This window comes from Equus przewalskii, chromosome 17 (genome assembly GCF_037783145.1).
Source record: "Equus przewalskii isolate Varuska chromosome 17, EquPr2, whole genome shotgun sequence".
NCBI lineage: Eukaryota > Metazoa > Chordata > Mammalia > Perissodactyla > Equidae > Equus > Equus przewalskii.
The window spans coordinates 9,666,875-9,685,512 of NC_091847.1; the positions used below are offsets into that span (position 1 = coordinate 9,666,875).

Below are 18,638 nucleotides of genomic sequence, written 5' to 3' on the forward strand. Positions count from 1 at the left end.
AAACCGTGTCAATGGGTCCAGACTCCTGCTGTCACCCCCTCTACCCTACCCCTGACCCGCCTGCTGCACAGGATTCTGCAAGAATCGGTTGCTGCTGCCGGGCCTGCAGGCCTTGTGAAGGGCTGGAGGGCATCAGCTGGGGCCCCGCCCAAGGGACCAACTGTGGAGCCGGAGCCCAGGCCCAAGGGACCAACTGTGGAGCCGGAGCCCAGGCCCAAGGGACCAACTGTGGAGCCGGAGCCCAGGCCCAAGGGACCAGCTGTGGAGCCAGAGCCCATGTGGACACGGGGAGGGGCGGCATGCACACTCCACACGGACAGCAGTGTCATTGCTTTATGATCGGACCCTCTGTGTTTATAGACTACTGTTGCCATCCAAAAAGGCTGCCAGGGTCCCACACCTGGACACTGACCGGCTGGTCAGGCGTGGACAGTGCACGGCACGGCCGTAATTCTGCTTGCCGCCCACTGCACAAGAGGTGCACACTGTTTCTCTGCTCACTGGCTCGGTTTTCCAGGACCTCAAATCAGGGTCAGTGTTGAATTTTCCCAACATCATCCATGTGCGAAAAGACGGAGGTCCCAGCCCTTTTCTTCACAGAGAGACTCCCTCCCCTTCCCGGTCCCCCAGCAGAAGTCCCCTGAGCTGGTCCCAGTCAGAGCTCAACCTGGCAGAACCCTTCTGGGTCCCACTGCTGTGAGCAGGCTGCAGGCCTGAGGCAGGTCTGTCTTGGTGGATTTGCTGAAGCGGGAAAGAAAGTGGAACCAGGGTCCTGGGAGACTAGGGGCTCCTGGCCGGGGGCGAATCTGTGGTGCCTCTCCGGCAGCCTTTGGCCTCGGAGCCAGACCACCCGGGTAAGATCCTGGCTCTGCAACTTGCTGCCCGGGGCACATTACTCACCCACCCTCCCTCTCAGTTTCCGCATCTGTAAGTGGCAGTGGTGACAATGCCTGCCTCCTGGGGTGGCTTTAAGAATTTAGTAAGTTGGTGTTTGTAGAGCCCTTCCAACAGTGCCTGGTGCGGAGTGGTAGCCTGAGGAGGTCGAGTGCATTTTTACTCACAAGGCACAGTTGCTGGGAAGTGGCCCGTGTAACACTTTTGGAGCCGTCTCCGGGGACCATGATGTGAGTCAGAGTTGGCCGGTCTGCCCTATATGGCGTTTTCAAGCCCTGCGGCAGAGTATCATTCTCCTGTCTGACTCCCCACCAGCCGAGACCTCTCTCTGGGCAGCAGCAAGGCCACACCCCCTCCCTCATTCCCAGGACAGGACAGCATCAGTGTCAGGAAGCCTTTGCTGAACACGTGATTGAGTGTGACGGCAGGGGAGGAATGTGACAAGTGGGCAGATCCCAGAGGCTCTGCCTGTGAGGGTCGGCTCAGCCCGCATTTCTCAGGGGCCCACAGGGGAGATGCTGCTGTGGCAGCGCCTCTGAACACCGGTCTTGTTCCCTCTAGATAAGGTTCTGACGTTGCTCCCAGCAGCAGCTGGAGGCCACCCTCAGCATCCATTCCCAGGTCCAGACCAGCCAGCTGGCCCACTGATGTCCTGTGCTGGTCACTGGGGAAGAAAGATGTCCCAGCCTTGAGGTCTGGACTCAGCCCCTGCAGAGGACGCTCATCCGGAGTCCCAGGCTGCAGAGCCACAGCCCTCAGGGTCCCACGGGAGTCGGGCCCTGCCTGCCAGTGCCTCCTCCGAACGGCAGAGCCACAGCTCCTTGTGTCTCCACTCCTGTTCCACCCCTTCTGGATCCCGCACCCGAGGCCATCCCTGCCAGCCAGACGAACGTCAGGAGCCATCTGCTGCCTGAGCCAGCGCAGCTGCTGGGAACGTGCTTGCGTCCATGTGAGTCAATTTTGTTTGGCCTCGTGATCAGATCCTCAGCTGAGCAAGGGGAGACATGCGAATTACTCAGAGGTTCCGTCAGCCTGAGGAAGGGGGAACAGACAGCCCAGGAGAGGGCAGTGGCCAGAGGCCTGGAGACGACCACGGTGCCAGCGAGCAGGGGCCCCGGGCCCGTGGAGGGAGCCACTAGGGTGATGCAGCCGCTGGCTCGCAGCACCTCGTGAAAGTGCTGGGCCCATGTGCCCGACTGGGCTGGTGCTGGCGGCCCTCAGTAGAGGGGGCGGGGCTGCCTTTTGGTGCTCCTCGAGGGGCGAGGGGCGGAGCTCTCAGACTTCCCCAGGCCCTCACTGGGAGGCTTCCCCTCGGCCTGTCTGCCCAGTCCCACGTGGAGTTCCCTCCATGGAACAGTATCACGGCTCCCATATCGGGAGCAGCCGCTCTGTGCCAGGCTGTCTCCTACATTATCTCACTTAATCACCATAAAACCCCCGAAAGAAAGGCAGGTAGTAGTCCCCAGTCTAGGTGGGAAGCAGCTGCTCAGACAGGTTAAGTAACTTGCGCATGGACACACAGCTATTTCTGCTGGGGCCAGGATGGGACCCTGGAGCTTGATGCGAAGTCTGTGCTATTTTCTCTCTCAAAGCTGCAGCCTCGCTGGGGAAGTAGGGACCACCCGGGGCTTCTACAACTGAGGCGGCTGCATCCCTTTGTGAAGCACGAAGCTTCCTGCAGACCCCGGGAGCAGCCCCTGTGGGGCGTTCTTGGTGGACAGATTTGAAGCAGTTGCACCCAGGGCACCTGGGAGCCACAGCTGGAGCGTGTCAGTCACTGAGGTGTCGTCAGTGTGGGGGTGTGATCTGGCCTGAGGTCTCGCTCTGAGAAGTGGGCTCTTCCCAACACTTCCTCCGCGGAGGGACAGTGGAGGGTGAAGTTAGATCTGCTGCCGGAGCTCTGTTCCATTCGGGTCCAGGAGAAGCATGGCAGCCCGTCTGGGCCAGGACAGGGCGCTGCCCTGCTCACAGCTTCCCCCTGAGGTGAAGTGTGCCCTGAAGTTCCAGAGTCTCGCCGTTCGGGAGAGCCCACGTTTAGGTGACCATTCTTCAAATACCCACTTCTAAGGGAAGATGCCTCAGCCATTCCTGACACAGAGGTCTCCGCAGGGACCATGTGTCCCACACACATGAGCTCTGCCCAGCAGCTGGAGCCACAGAGGACACACAAAACCCCCACATATACCTACCTTCCACATGCACACCATAATACACTACACACCAAACACACACCCCCCCCACACCGAACACCACACACACACCCCATCCCCACACCCATCATACACCACATCCACACCACATCCACTCACACACACCCACTCACACACACACACACACACTCCACACCCCACGCGGCATTTAGAGTCCCGGCCCCAGCGCACTCTCCCTTGGACAGTGGAACCAGAGGGGCAGGAAGGGTGGTCTTCCACGGTGGGGCCCGAGGAAGCCTCGAGGCCCTCAGAGGTGAGCGGGATGGAGTGCGTGCTGGGAGCGCCTTGTGCTCTTTGCCACTTGTGTAAACGTTGCTGTCGACCAGGTTCTATCCCCACTGACCGTCCACCCCTGGAGGGAGGCGTGGCCCCGTGACCGGCTTTGGCCAGTGGATTTGACAGGTGAGAGGGGCCACATCCCCGTGAAAGCATCCGAGAACCGGTGTCTTCATCTTCCCTTCCCCTGTGGCCTCCAGAGGTTGGGTCCCCAAATGAGGCTGGCGTGGAGCAGAGCCCAGCCCGTGATGGACAGGGAGTGAGAGTGACAGCCTTTGTGGGTTTAGGCACAGATTTGGGGCTGTTTGTCACCACCACATCGTTCACCCCCTCCTGCTGCCAGGCGCACTGAAGAGCCACACCCCACAAGGGCTGGACTCTCCGCTGAGACGAGTCGTGGGATTTGGGCACGAAGCTGGCAGTGTGTCACAGAGGCTCGTGACCGGGAGGTGAGAACCTGCCCGCTGGCAGCCGTCCTGCAGCCTCTCAAAGCCCAGCCCTCCCGGCTGGTGTCCACCGAGGCCGCAGAGCCTTTCTGAGAAACACACGTCAGGATGCAATCGTGCAACATGGAGCCGCCTGAAACACCAAGTTCGCGGGTATGTGCGAGTGTCTTTGTGTCTTCCCTCTCTTTTCCATCGGAAGAACATAAGCTCAGGACAGTGACGGCCCTGGAATGAGAACAGAATGGGACTGGGAAACTTGTTTCTTCATTTTCTGTCCCCGCCTCCTTACACCGGTCTCTTTGAAAAGCTGAAGGCAACACCCAAGGTAAGAGCTGTTTTCATCCTTGGTTACAAGCCCCCATTCCCATAGTGGCCTGGTGCGCTCTGCGTGCACTTGCACACTGTCTTGTCTGGTCCCCTGTTGGTCTCTCCCACCCAGGCTGCGAATGTCTCCAGGAGTGGGCCTGCCCTCTGCGGGGGCCACCTAGCTGGGTACCCGGAGCTCTGGGTGAGCAGGGCGGGTGGAGCGGAGCAGAGGGGCGGGGGGGAAGCGCTGGGAGGGTAGAACGCCCCATCCCCATCCGAAGCATTTACTGAGCGCCCGTGTGTCCAGTCACAGCGCGAGGCTCTGGGGAAAAGTCCAGATCCCGAGATGCGTTTGTCGGTTCACAGACACTTTCATACAGGGTGGTTTCTGAACTTTACAGCCCTGGTGAGGTGAATGGCACGTGCTATCCTGTGCCACCTTAGAAGAGAGTGGGTTTACAGAGTTTACGTGAGGTGTAGCAAAAAGGGCCACGGCCTTGGGCCTGCGTCTTGCTTTGAGTCCTGGCTTTGCCCCAACCAGCCTGTGACCCTGGGCGGCATCGGCATCCTGGCTTATAAAAGGAGGGATTGGCTCTGCAGCCACAGCTTCCTATGGTGCCTGGCCCGGCCTGAAGCCTAGGCCGCTTGATTGCTGAACAAGGGGCTGCAGGTGCCCGAGTCTGGGGGGGCCAGCAGGGCCAGTGAGAGGGCCTGGAGGCCTGCACCTCCTCATCCTGCATCCACCGAGCATCCACAGGGCTCGCCCAGGAGGCCCAGAGGAATAAATGCATGCAGAGGAAGGGGCAGCCTGGGTGGGGACAGAGTCCAGAAATCCCAGCTGTTCACGAGCCCGTGGGCAGAGGTCAGTCCTCAGAGATCAGGTCTGACCCAAGGGCCACCTGGGCTGTGGCTGTGTGCACAGCTGTTGAGGTCGTTGTTGAGGTCACTGTACATGCCAGGAGGACTGGAGCTGGGGAAACCATTGATTGCTACTGACCGCTGACCTCACGGTGACCACAAGGTAGGGAATCTTAGCACGTATCTGCCACACTATTGCCATCAACCCTCGTTCATCAGCACACATTTATTGAGCACCTACTATGTACCAGGCTCTGTTCAGCTGGGATTGCATTAAGAACACTGTCTTCAAGGGATAGCTACTGACGTGAGATAGTGCTCACAATATAATGAGCTAATTCTTCTCCATTGCCCTTCCGGAGTCATTCCCACCCTGTTCTGCACCCCAGGAAGTTGACCCCAGGAGACTGCTTCATCCCCACTCCCTTCCTTCTGGCTTCAAGTTGGGTTCAGCCAATGGGAGAGCCCATCAGGAGATGGGAGGGTGGGAGAAGAGAGGCCCGGTGTGTAAACTCCACTCTCTCCTTGCCTCAGCGCCTCCAGGACTACAGCTCCACTGGGCAGTCCCCTGCTAAAGCTGTAGCCCTCTCTGGGCTCTGGTACTGCTGTTTTCTCCCCTTGCCCGTTGGGCCTTGAGGGTGTAACAGCGTCTGCTGCGGCCAGCTCCTGAGTGCCTCGGCGTCCCTCGTTGGTTCCCTTGAACTTGTCCACGTCTCTGTAAATCGTCCTTCACTAAACGGCTTTAAAAGTGATGGCGCCAGTCACAGTGATTAGTTGCAGATGACACAATACTCTTTCTGGTTTGAGCAGAGGGGAATCTGTTCATGGGTGCTAGGACTGAAATGCCAGGACTACCAGGAGACCAAGCTTGGATGCCCCATGGCCACGGACAACACTAACAGTCACCTGGACAATCACTAACCCCACCCTTGACTGTTGCCATGGAAACCCACTGCCTGTGATGCTCAGGCCCAGACACTGGAGCATGCTGCTGTGGGAGAACCGGACCCTCTGTTCCCTGCCAGCCAGGAGCCCCATCCTCTACCGCCTTGGGTGGCTCACTTCCACCTTTTAAATCTTGGGCAGGCATCTGTCCAGAGGAGCTGAGGCCACTGGCAGAACCCTGGCTGCAAGAGAGTCAGAGAGATGCAGGTTTCAGTTTTTCCAGAGACTCCCATGCAGCCAAGCACAGAAGGAGGGGCTGGCACACATGTTGAGTGAGTCAGCCCGTATGGTCCGCCAGAGAAGTCAGATAAGAGTGACAAAAATGATCATTGCACCCTTGACCTCCCGAAGGCCACGTGAAGCCTCAGTTATCTACTGTGTTACAAGGAGGACAGTGAGTGGCTCTCTTCGTCCCGGGAGCACTGGTTCTCAGAGCCCATCGCCCTAGCCTCCTCAGTGCACACTGGCCTTCCAGCCACCAGCACTGTCTGCCTGGGGACTTTCCTTACTGCTGGAGACTCCTTGGCCCCCTTGGTGACAGGCTCAAGTGTGGAAATCTGCTACCCCCAGGAGCACCTTCAGCTGGTACCCCAGCTGCCTCACCCCTTGGATGGGAGAGCTCTGGCAGTGTGGTCTGTCCTGGCTGCCAGGGCTCCCTGGTGGACTGGGCTTCTGTTGCCCACAGTGGTAGGTGTCCAAAGTCGAGCCCCACAGTGCTGGCAGCTTGATAGTAGCCATCACTAGCCAACATCTCTTCCTTCTCTCACTTCCCGACCCTCCTGCCTCTGCCTCCCAGATAGACTCCCGCTCAACAATCCTCCTCTCCGGGTCTGCGTCTGGCACCTCACAAGCTGAGGCATCCATTGCCTAACCATGAGGACATGGAAAGCCTTGTCCCGGCTCTGGAAGTCCTGCTGGGGACAGTCCCTGGGCCATGAGTTAACAGGTGTGAGGCTGCTGCTGTGACCTTGCACCTACTCACTCCAGTTTGGAAGGTCGTCCTGTTCCTGGTTCTCATCCTCGTGGGCAGGAACCCAGAGGGCTCCAGGACGCTCTCAGCTGCCCGGTGCCCCACCCAATGCTGAGGCCAGGACCACGTGTGCACACAGGCATCATCCACCCCAGGATTCTGCCCGACCCTCTCTACCTCTTCTCCCCACATCATTCAGTGCTGCTTCAGCCCTGGGATCGGAGGTGATACTCCATGAAGTTCAAGGGCATCCTCTGCATGTGCCGCCCTTGGTGTAAATGGGACTCTGCCGTGTGTTGCTGTTAGTGCCAGCTGTTAGGGCCAGCTTTGTCCTGGGTTCACAGAACCAACAGTCCCCTGGAGCCTGCTCTGCTCGGGGCACGAGGATGCTGGCTCTGGCGCATGGGGATGCGTCCTCTACTACAGATGTCAGCTGCCCTCCTTCACTGCAGGTCTGCCCCTGAGTAGTCACCAACGGCATAGCGACAGGGAGCTCACATTCTCATGTGACACCTTCAGGCGGGAGGGTGAGAGAAGCAGCTTGATCAGCTGCTCTCTGCCAGGCGTGTGCCTTTTCTCCTTTCAGCATCTTGGGGGCTAACTGTTACTATCATCCCCAGTGCACAGATGCGGAAACCGAGGTTCCTACAGGTTGGGTGACTCTGAGGTCCCTTGGGGCTGGGGCCAGGGCTGGGACCAGGGAGGCCTGACTCAGGGCCCGTGCTTGTTCCCTGACATGTTCCCGCCTCTCAGACACGGGACATCAGTGATGGGGCTCCTGGTCTGCTGCATTGCTGCACCTCGGCCATTTGTCAAGGAGCCTCTGTGCTGTCGTGGCACTGGGGACCTACAGTGAACCTACACATCCCTTGTCCTCACGGGGGCTTCCTCCTAACGAAGGCAGAGACGGTGAACAGATGTAAGTAAGACGGCTTCAGGGGCCCTGAGTGAAGGCTGCCACGCAGGGGACAGTGGACAGTCTCTGAGGAGAGGTCTGTCTCCTGCTGGGGGACGAACAACCCCGAGACTGAGCCCCCACAGCAGCCAATGTTTATTGTTTTGGTCTCTGTGGGTCAGGAGCCCAAGGGCAGCACGGCTGGGTGGCTCTGACTCAGGGCTCTTGAGGGGTCAGTCAGGATGTCGGCAGGCGCTGCATCGTCCCAGGCTGGAAATCTATGTCTCTGCTCCCATGTGCGACTGGTGGCAGGAGGCGTCGGGTCCTCACCACGTGGGCCTCTCCATAGGGCTGCTCACAGGCAGGGCAGCTGGCTTCCCGGGGAGAGATGGAGATGGAGATCAAGGTGCACACGTGCACACGCAAGTGAGCCCACGTGCACACCAACACACACACACACCAACCCCGCCTGCTTTCCTCCTGCACGGCTGTGATGAAATGGAAAAGAAAACGAGGACAAGCACCCTCTCCCGCTGTTCCCAGGCCGCCCTTCCTCCCTGTGTGGGGCTCGCTTTCCTTCAGGCTTCCTGAGAATGGCCTTGGAGAGTCGTCCTGCTGACAGAGAGCTGTCTGCACCTTGTCCCTGTCCCCTGGGGCAAAGAGACAGCACGAGTTTCTGCCAGCAAGTCCATCACCTGCCAGCACACGGGGTGGTGTGATGGGCACTGATGCCCACTTGGAATTGCTGGGTGGGCGTCCAGTGTCCTTCTAGAACAAGGGGTTTCCATTCAGGCAGCTGGAACATGCATTGATGGGAACTCCTGGGTTTAGGTCTTATTTGCTGCTGGTGAGAACATGGGGTGGGGGGGTTGGGTGCTGCCAGGGGAGGCCAGGGGGGTCCACCTGTGACAATGGGCCTGCATGTGTGAGGAGCAAAGTAGGGGCTCTCTCTCCCTGTTTAAAATAATAATCCATCACTTTCTTGGACAATTGCTCATTGTTTTCCTTTTTAAAACGGTGATATATACACACAGAAGACACGGTATATATGCATACATATTTGTGTGTGTGTACAGTTTAAAGATTCACGTAGTATAGACAGGTATATTCACCACCCAAGTCAGTAGATGGGACATTTCCAGCAGCTCAGAGGCACTGTGTTCCTCCTGACAAAAGCCGCCCTCCCTGGATGACTGGTGCTTGACTTCTGTGACAGTCGTGTCCCTGCTCGGCCTCATAGTCTCACTCCCCAGGGGGCACCCTTAGCTGAGGCATTGAGTTTTGCCCATTTTTCTTCATTCATGTAGATTGTGATGTGCACCCTCTTTGGGGACTGGCTGCCTGGGCGACTCACTTGGCTGCTGGGGGTGCCCAGGATGCGTGCATTCCTGTGGCTGTTTAGTGTCCCTTGTGTGGATGGGCCACATTCATGCACTGTCCTGTAGAGACACGCGGGCCTATTCCAGCTCGGGGCTCTGGGCCGGGTCCCATGCTTCACTGGCGTTTATACCTGGGAGCAGAACTCCTGGGTCCAAAGGTGCTCTGACCTTCCTGGGCAGTGCCGCTGTCTTCTCTGAAATGGAGCGTGTGTGTGCAGGACGTGTGCTGAGCTCAGGGAGGGGCAGCGTCCTCCAGGAGGATCAGCTGCGGACTGGCCTGGGTGGTGGGGAGGGGCTGGCTGCTCAGAGAGGGATGCCCGGGGAGGCCTGGCCGAGGGTGTGGAGGGCGGTCAGCGGTGCCCCTGCGGTAGAGAAGCGGCTGCTAAGAGGGGCAATGGCAGATGTTAACTACCTGGAGTGATCCAGGCAGGAGGAGGAGGGTGCAGGGCTTTAAGGCTGGGGGCATCTGTCAGCTCGGTGGCCACAACAGAGTGCCATAGAGGGGGACACCTGAACATTTTCCCACAGTTCTGGAGGCTGTAAGCCCCAGATCAGCGTCTGGCAGGGCGGGTTCCTGAGGGGACCCCTCCTCCAGGCAGGCGCCTTCTCCCCACGTCCTCTCCTGGTAGAGAGAGCTCTTCTGTCCCTTCCTCTTGTCAGGGCACTGGTCCTACCAAGTTTTGGCTCCACCCTTATGGCCTGAGTTTTGTCAGATATAGGATTCTTGGTTGGATTCTTTTTCCTTCTGCACTTAGAGTACGTCAGCCCATGCCCTCTGGCCTCCAAGGTTTCTGGTGAGGAATCTGCTCCTGATCTTACTGGGAAAATAGGAGGAAAGGTCTCTTCCTCTCAGCTTTGTCAGCGTTAATGATGTCCCTTCTCAGGTCTCATGCAACAGAACGTTTTCCTATAGGATTATGACAGCCCTTCAGTGGTAGGATCATTTTGAGAGTAATCAGAGTTTAAGGAAAAGGAGTTGAATATTTTAAGTGTGGATGTTTTGAGGTATTTAACAGCCAAAAATTATTAGAGATTTTAAAATTAGAAATGAAATGAAAAGGCCACTGAAGCATCTTACAGGTTTTAATTTCTAATAAAGTAAATATCACTGTCTAATATCCTACATACATAAAAAGCTCTTTGCTGTCCTTTTTTTTTTTTTTTTTTCACAGTAATGGGTTCTTGAGACCAAAAAGGGAGCCAACCACTATAGTTTATCCCCAGCCATGCCTGGTGCATTTCCTGCTCTCACCTCATAAGGAGCCACTGTGATGGAATTTACGAAAACCTGTTCTTTTCTCATTTTTTATTTTTCCTTGCTTTTTTTTGTTCTTTTTCACATTTTAAAACAATTTTTTAGTTAGTATTGTTATTACAGTTAGTATAGTTAGTATTGTTGGTGTAGTTAGTAGAGTTAGCATCTTTGGTATAGTTAGTGTTACTTATTGGCATAGTAAGTTAGCAAGCATCAGTGGCCTTGTTACTATTGTTAGTCAGTATTAGTTAGCAGACTAACATTTTGTTTGTTGGCGTAGTTAGTAAGCATAGTTAGCATCATTGGTTGGTATTGTCAGTAAGTGTAGTTATGAGGTCACCATGCTTCCAGGCCTCGCTGCCACCTCTCTGGCAGGCAGACCTGTCTTCACGATTACAAGCTCCTCAGGACCATTGGGGAGGGCTCCTTCGCAGGTTAAGCTGGCCCTGCACATCCCGACCGGGACAGAGGTTGCCGTGAAAATCACCCCGAAGCAGGAGCAGAGCTCCTCCAGAGCCAAGAGACTCCTCGGTGAAATGCAGAGTTTGAAGACATTGCACCACCCCACATTGTAAAGCTGCTAGAGGTGATCGACACGGAGGAGACGCTGTTCATCATCACAGAATACATCAGCAGAGGGGACACCCTCGACCCTCGGTTGCAGCACGGCCCCCTGACCGAGGAGGAGGCCTGCGGCCTGTCCCGGCAGCTCATCTCGGCTCTCCAGTACTGCCACCGCAAGGGCATCGTGCACCGGGACCTGAAGCTGGAGAAGGTGCTCCTGGACCCGGAGGGGAACGCGAAGCTGGCCGACTTCGGCCTCAGCAGCGTGGTCCCCGGCCGGCCACTGAGCACCTACTGGGGCACCCCCAGCTACATGGCCCCAGAGGTCCTGCGACTGCAGCCCTAAGATGGCCCCCCAGCTGACGGCTGGAGCCTTGGCATGCTGCTCCATGTCGTGCTCACCGGGTCCCCGCCGTTCTGGGGAGAGGACTTCAGTGACGTGCAGCAGAGCGTGCTCGGAGGGGCCTACTTGCTCCCCATGCTCCTTTTGTTGGAATGCATCCAATTATGAGAGTCCTGCTGACCCTTGACCCCAGGAAGAGGAAGACCTTAGAAGAGGTCATGGGAGACCCATGGGTCAATCAGGGCTGGCCGAAACTGAGCCCGTATAGGAGCTGCCTTGTGACACAAGGGACTCCTGGGTGACAGAATCAATGATGAAGATGGGTTTTCAGTGGAATCAAATCCAGGAGTCTCGCAGATGAAGGTATGACAATAATGTGGCCATGTTCTTCATCCTGAAGTCTCAGAAGGCCCAGGGGGATGGGCACACCAGCACTGGGAGGTCCCTCCCGTCCGCCGAGGCCAGGAGCTGCAGCTCTTTGCCACCCTGCACAGCACAGCTGAGGGCCTCTGCCCATCTCGGCCGACACGGTGGCAGTGAGCCGGTTCTGCCCACCTAGCTTTGCGAGGCTGGCTGTCAGTGGCCCGAGGAGAAGCAGGAGTGAGTGTTGAAGGTCACAGAGCCTGCTCGCCTGGAGTCGGGCGCCACCACCCCCAGCCCGACCCCTCTGCGGGTCCCCGGGGCCGTCCCCTCCACCCACAGCACCAGCACCAGCCATGGGGCCCGGGAGGGAAACTGCCACGGAGACTCTCGGCAGGCTGGACAGCCTGGTGGGGCGACCCCGGCCTCCCCCTCAGGCTGCAGCCAGGGCCAGAGGTGGGGGCGCCACTGGGAAGCTGCTCACAGTGCTCCGAGGCCTGTGCTGCTGCCTGCCTAGCAGGACCTGGCCTGGCAAGCCGAACAGGGTATGGCCCATGTGAGGTCCCAGCCAGTCCCATCCCAGAGCGGGAGGTCAAGCCGCCCCCCTGCATTTATGTGGAGGTGAGACACAGAATCCAGAGCTGGCCAGCGGCGTCGGAGTTCGGCCCGAGGTGGACGCCTTCCGCTGTGCGTGGGGGCCGTGCAAGAAGGACACGTGGACATGCAGGGATGTGCAGGTGAGAGGCCTTGGTCCAGCGGCCAGCGGAGCTGTGCCAACCACAGTGGCACTATCTGCAGAGATTCAACTCAGAAGGGACCTGGCACCTCCGTGACCTAAGAAGCATCGTGTCCAAAACACTTGGTGAACTAGGAGGACAGCCTGTAGGCACCTGGGGTCACGAGGAGGGGCCACCCTCACTGCAGGTCTGCATTTCAGCCCCACTGAGGTGAAACCTCAGAGCCTGGACTGCGGCACGGGTTTGGGCCCTCAAAGCAGCCTCGGGTCACTTCCACGTCAGGCTGAGTTTTCTGACTGTAACGCAGGAGTTGGGCCTGTCCACTGGGACGATGTCTCCTTTTTATGACAGTGGTGTAGAGCGATCCCCCTGGGAGTGCTGACCGAGGTCTGGGCTGCTCACCCAGCTCCATGTCTAAGGGAGCTCCACAGGAAGCCAGACATCTTGGGGTCCAGAGGGAGGGTCGTGTGTCAGGGAGCTTCCGCAGGGGCTCCTCAGAAGCCTGAGGATGTCCAGGAGGCCGCTGGCTGCTGCTCGCAAGGCTGGTGACACTGCATGCAGAGTCTTTCCACCTGCTCACGAGACGGCCCTGGGACGGTCCCAGCGTCTGAGCGGGCAGAGAAGATTTTCCTTCACCCACAGAGAGCAGGGCCTGGGGAAGCAAGAAAGGGCTGGGGATGGGCTGGGAGTCTTGTCGCTCCCCCATCAGGTCCCCCGTTGTGGTTTTCTCTATGCCAAACAGCCCAGTGTGTGGTCCTCCAATTTTGCTCTCCTGGCACCTGTCCAGGGCTCCCATTCCCTTCAGGGTCAGTCCCACTGCCTGAGTGGGCTTTCGGGACCCTCTGTGACCTGTCCCCTGCAGCCCTTTTCACTCCCACCCCCTCCTTGCACTTTACTCACACTGAATTGTTCAGTTTCCACAAATCCTCTGCCCATGAGGCTTACCCTCTGCGAAGCCCACATGCTGGGCACCTGGCCAGACCCCATCGGGCTCCCCGAGGTGAATCAGGCATTGATCCCGCTGGAAGAGCATGGCCCAGCTGGGAAGAGAAGACGGGGACCCAACTAGAGGACAGTCCCCTGTTCCAGGGGCAGAGGCAGGACATGCCCAGCACAGCACATGCTCACCCCCTGCTGGCAGCATTGGGACAGCATCTAAACCAAGGTGGCCCTCTAGCGGGGCCTGATGCCTGGCTCTGACCACAGGAATCGGAGAGGAGGCATTCTAGACAGAAGGAGGCTGCGGTGGCAGGCACATACAAGACAGAGGCAGGTGCAAGGCTGCGGGGGCATGGACCAGCACCCCTTGTTTCTGGGACCACTCCCATGGTGCATGTGTACTGAGTCTCTCACCTTAGATATCCTCCAGCTCAGGCCTGGAAAGCAGTCAGCTGTGACAGTGGAATGCTCTGCTGATGAGGCTTTCTCCTCTTCTGTGAGCTTGGGCCCTGGCTGGCTGGCCAGCGGCTACCTCTGAGCTGCCTCATTAGTCCAAGCTCAGTTCCACAGCAAGGGCCCTGGGTCAGGTTCTAAGGAGCAGGGGATCAGGACCAGGGAGCGACGTCCTCGGCCTCCATTGGAGAAGACGCCTCTGGCTGCACATGCACAGTGGGCTGTGGTGGGAGGGAACCGGAGTCAGTGTGGGGACCCACCAGGGATTTGCCAGCACATCGAATGAAAGCCCCTGCCAGCCCAGGATTTTCAGCTGGCTCCTGAATTACAAATTACTTACTGCAATTGATCTGATGGACCATTTTTCATGAAACATGAAAGGGTACGGATTGTTGGGGTGGTGGGAGGAAACATTAACAGGGGTGTGGCAGAGAGGTCCGGGTGGCTCTCAATGGCATCGTCCACTTCTCAGAGCAACGAAACACCTGACTCCTAGCTGGTCATGTGGCCACCCAGGACACAGAGTTCCCAGCCTCCTCTGCAGCTGGCTGGGCGTGGAACCCAGCTGTCCCTCAGGATGGGAAGGAAAGTGACTTGCGCGGCTTCTAGATATTTCCCAGGAGAGAGAAGGAGGCCCTTCTTTCTGCTTCTCCCTCTTCCTGCTGCCGGGAGCACGAGCTCTGAGGCTAGAGCTCTGTCCTGACCACACTGATGAGGGCAGCTCCTCTGGGGTGACAGGGCAATGGGGACAAGAGCCTCCTGGGCAGCCCTGCCAGACCAGCGCCAACCGTCTGCTTCCAGACTGAGCGTGGGAGAGGGGCGAGCTCTGTGCACCACTCTGCTGTGGGCCTTTGTTATGGCAGCTGGACCTTGTCCTGACCAAGACAGCCATCTTGGAGGGGACTTTCTGGGGGGCTCCCTTGGGTCCGGCTGTGCCCAGGGCCACAGCTGTCTGCAATGTTCAGCCCTCCTTTCCATGGGGTGACAGCCAAGCTCAGCTCCAACCCACTACCCTCTCGGGGCGCTTCCCTGGAAATCTGATGCGTGACTATCGATGCCCCCAAGGAAACAAGTCTGGATCTGGTGTCCCCAGGCCGTCCCCTTGTTCTGTGCTCCCACACTGTGCACCCCCACTCTCTCCCAAAGACGCCCCTTGTTCTGAAATAGGCCGGGCTGACTCTCTCCCTGCTGACATCTGCAGATTCTCGTCACCTGACTCAGGGAACAGGCCCCCCTCACTCATGGTGTAACTGGATTATTGCTGGAAAGATGAGTTAGGAACTGACAAGTTCTCTGTTAAACTGACAAGCTTAAAAGCTGAATTTGCAAAACCAACCAAGCTCCAGGCACGGTGGGCGGGCAGAGCCTGGGACTCGGTCAAGCCCTGGCCCGAGCCCGCCACCTGGGAGACAGACGTTTGGGACATCCCAGGGGTCTGGGTATCGTCTTGTCTGTGTAATTTCTGATGTACCCTCCACTCTTATGGATCCTCCAATTTTACGGGGAAAAGGAGCTCTAGTTTATATTAAAATATTAAACTTGTCGAAGATACTGTAACAGGATGCACAGTTCCTTTGTTTATGCTGAGTGCCTGCAAAGGGTCTGGGAGGGCTGGTTCCACATAGGATGTAATAATGGAACATTTGAGGTTCAGTAAGGCCAACAGACCAGGAGACGATGCCATTGAAAAGTCAGCTGGTTACTCACAGCTCCCTGAGGAGGGGCACGCAGCACACGGGGAAGCCCCAGGGTGGTCAGGAGGCAGAGGGAGGGGGGACACCACGGGCAGGAGCCTGTCCTGTGGTTTCTGGAGGAAGGAACAGCGAGGCAGGGTGAGCAGGCTCAAACTGGCTGGTCTAAATAACTTCGCAGACTCTGGGGCACGGGGCTGCCCCCGCTGTCTGGTACCCACCCTGGGGGACGAGAGCAGGGGATAGTGGCCTGGAGTATGTGTGTCCAATAGAGGAGGTGGTTGGGGTGTGGATGGACATTGGATTGGTCTGTTTGTGTTTGAAAAATGGGCCCAAGGAGGAGGGTTCTCCCTGGGGGTGGGGGGAGGGGCGATGAGGGAGGCAGGAGGCTGAACTGAGCAGATTCACAACCAGGCGGGTCCGCATGTGCACACAGGACAGATTACAGAAGCTAGAAACATGGTCCAGACAAGGCCTCAGCTCAAATGTCACCTCCTCAGAGGAGTCTTCCCTGCCTGCTCCGTCTACAATGACAGCCGCCCCACCCCAGTCTCCCTGCCATCACCTACTTCAATCCCCTCACAGTGTTGATGGCCCAGGCCCCCGCTCAGCACCCCACACTGACTTCCCACCCAGAGGAAGGTCCTCACAGGAGCCCCCAGGCCCTGCACCCTCTGGGCCTCCACCTCTCTCGTCTCCTCCCACCACTGCCCCCATCCCCCTCCTGGTCCCCCGGCCCTGCTTTTCCTCTGTGGCCCTGCTGCCTTCTAACCTGCTGTGCTCTGCTCACTGTTTGTCCCTCTGTGACGACGGCTCCAGGGGGCGGCAGAGTTTGTCTCCTTCATGGCCATCATGCCTACAGCGCAAGTCAGGGCCGGGCACAGAGCTGGGCTCCATGGACAGTGAAGGAGCCAACGGCGCTTAGCACTCCTGGAAGTATGCTCCTGTGTGGTCTGCAGTGTTCACTGGCCCAGCGCACGTCACTGATGCCCTGCGGCTGCCGGCTGGCTCTGGACACCGGGCACAGCACAGCAGGAGAAGCAGGCAGAGCTCTCCATTCTCATCCAGCTGACAGCCTAGTTGGGGAGACAGAGAAAAAAGAAATAAAATATACACAATGTCAGGCAGGGATGTGGACCACGGAGAAAAATTATGTCAAGGAGGATGTTTAAGCAAATTCCGAGCGTGTTTAGGGAGCAAGCAATGCAGAGGGTAGAGTGTTCCAGGCTGCGAGGCCAGCAAGTGCAAAGGCTCAGAGGCCACAGTGGGCTGCATGTTTGAGAGACTTAGTTATTAGCATGGATGCTTAGTTTCATCTTGAGTCTGTATTTCGCTTTTGTTTGTGATTCTTGATTTCACCTTTCTAGCTAATTAACCTGATTTCAGCAAATTCTATCCTATTCTATGATTTAAAGGAGAAATGGGTGAATTTGCATGAAGTCAGCACGTATCTATTTAATGGCCTCGCTGGGCCCAGCCCTGTGAGGCACCCGGAGGCTGTGAAATCAACACAGCAGTCTCCACCTTGACGACCCCAGTTAATGAACATCCTTGCCGTCCTCCAGCCCCTCCACTGCCCCTCTGCCCCACCTTGTCTGGGTCTCGAGCTCCAACGCTGACCCTTTTTTGCACCTTCACCCCCAAGTCCAGCTCCTCCTAGACTTCTCTGTCTGGGTGTCCCTGAGCTTCTGGAATTCAACTTATCCCAAATGGAGTTCAGCCCTCGCCCCATGTCTGCCTCCTCTCCATGAAGTCCCTCTGGGTGAGGGAGCCCCCACCAGCAGACTCCTCCACCCCCTGGGGAAGGGCTCTCCTGACCCCATCTGCCAATGCGTCCCACCCTCTTGATCTGCCACTTCGGGAGCCCCGTGACCCTCTCCCTCCTGTCTTCAGCCTTGGGCTGCACACTGACCTCCCCCTCTTCACAAACCCCCAAAAGGCTGGTAAACTGACACACAGGGACACGGAGGCAACACAGGTGGGTGTGTCTGGGAATGGCAAGCAGCATCCCAGAGCAGAGGGCAGAACAGGGCTCCAGAGCGGGCAGAGCACGGCTATTGTGGTGGCAAGATGGCCATAAAGGGGTCGAGGCGGGCACCGCACAGCAGCCCCCCACCATTCCCCAGGTGCCCTGTGTCTCAGCCTTGGCTTGGGCTGGCTGCCCCTCCTTCTGTCTGTTAGGTGGGTGCCTGTTCATTCGTTCACTCACTCATTGGCTCATCATGTGTTTGGTTCCTGTCCGGTGCCAGGCCCTGGCTAGATGATGGCTCGTCCTTGGAGACCCAGCTCAGATCTCACCTCCTCTGTGAAGCCATTCTTGATGCCCACCCCCTCCTGCAGCCCCTCTGGCCTCATCTGGGCCCCCCAGTGCTGTGATCACACTCTGATGAGCTCTCCAACCTGTGAGCCCTGGGGGGCTCTGGGCCAGATGCAGAAATGGGCTCAGACACCTGATGATGGCTAAAACCCCGAATACACGGATTCAATGTGGTAAGAAGGGGCCATGGGCCGCATGGGGGTCAAGTTCACTGCCTCCCTCTCTCCCTCCTGGACTAGGGCTCCTCATTATCAGGAACCTGAGCAACCTTCTCTCACCCTGTGCTCATTTAGGGCATTAACAGCCTGGATTGTTTTTTCAATGTTAATTCTTTTTAAACTCTGAAGACAGGTCATGAGGGTATCCCTCAGAAATGAGAAATTTAATTATCACTTCAAGGGAGGGAATGCATCTGTTGTGACTGAGCCAAGACAGGACAATGTGGAAAGCACAGGATGCTGAGGAGGAGCCGGCTCAGGGGCTGGGCCTCGGGGCAGCAGGAGGAGGGGAGACAGAGACATAGATGGAGGCAGAGCAGCCAGGGCAGGGGGCAAGCCGGGAGGAGGGGGAGTCCAGGGGCTTCCACATGTGAGGGCAGTGGCTTCCGGAGTCCCCCTCTGTCACGTACAAGCCGTGTTTCTCATCCTGCAGCACCTCCAGGCCTTTCCTCTGCTCTCCAGACAGCAGTGCCCTCACCCTGCGAGACTCTGCCCTTCTGGCATCTGTTCCCCAGCCTGCCTGTCCAGTACCCCGCCCCCACCATGACACACACAGCCCGCTCTGTGCTTAGGTCACCTGGT

The 18,638-nt window shown here is 57.7% G+C and overlaps 1 long non-coding RNA gene across 1 annotated transcript; it reads left to right on the forward strand.

The window, feature by feature from the left end:
• Positions 1 to 1,386: 1,386 nt before the first annotated feature.
• On the forward strand, positions 1,387 to 8,790 carry LOC139076748 (uncharacterized). Its single transcript, XR_011528655.1, has 3 exons — positions 1,387 to 1,843; positions 2,487 to 4,151; positions 5,525 to 8,790. It is a non-coding gene; the product is annotated as an uncharacterized lncRNA (long non-coding RNA).
• The last annotated feature ends 9,848 nt before the right edge of the window (positions 8,791 to 18,638 follow it).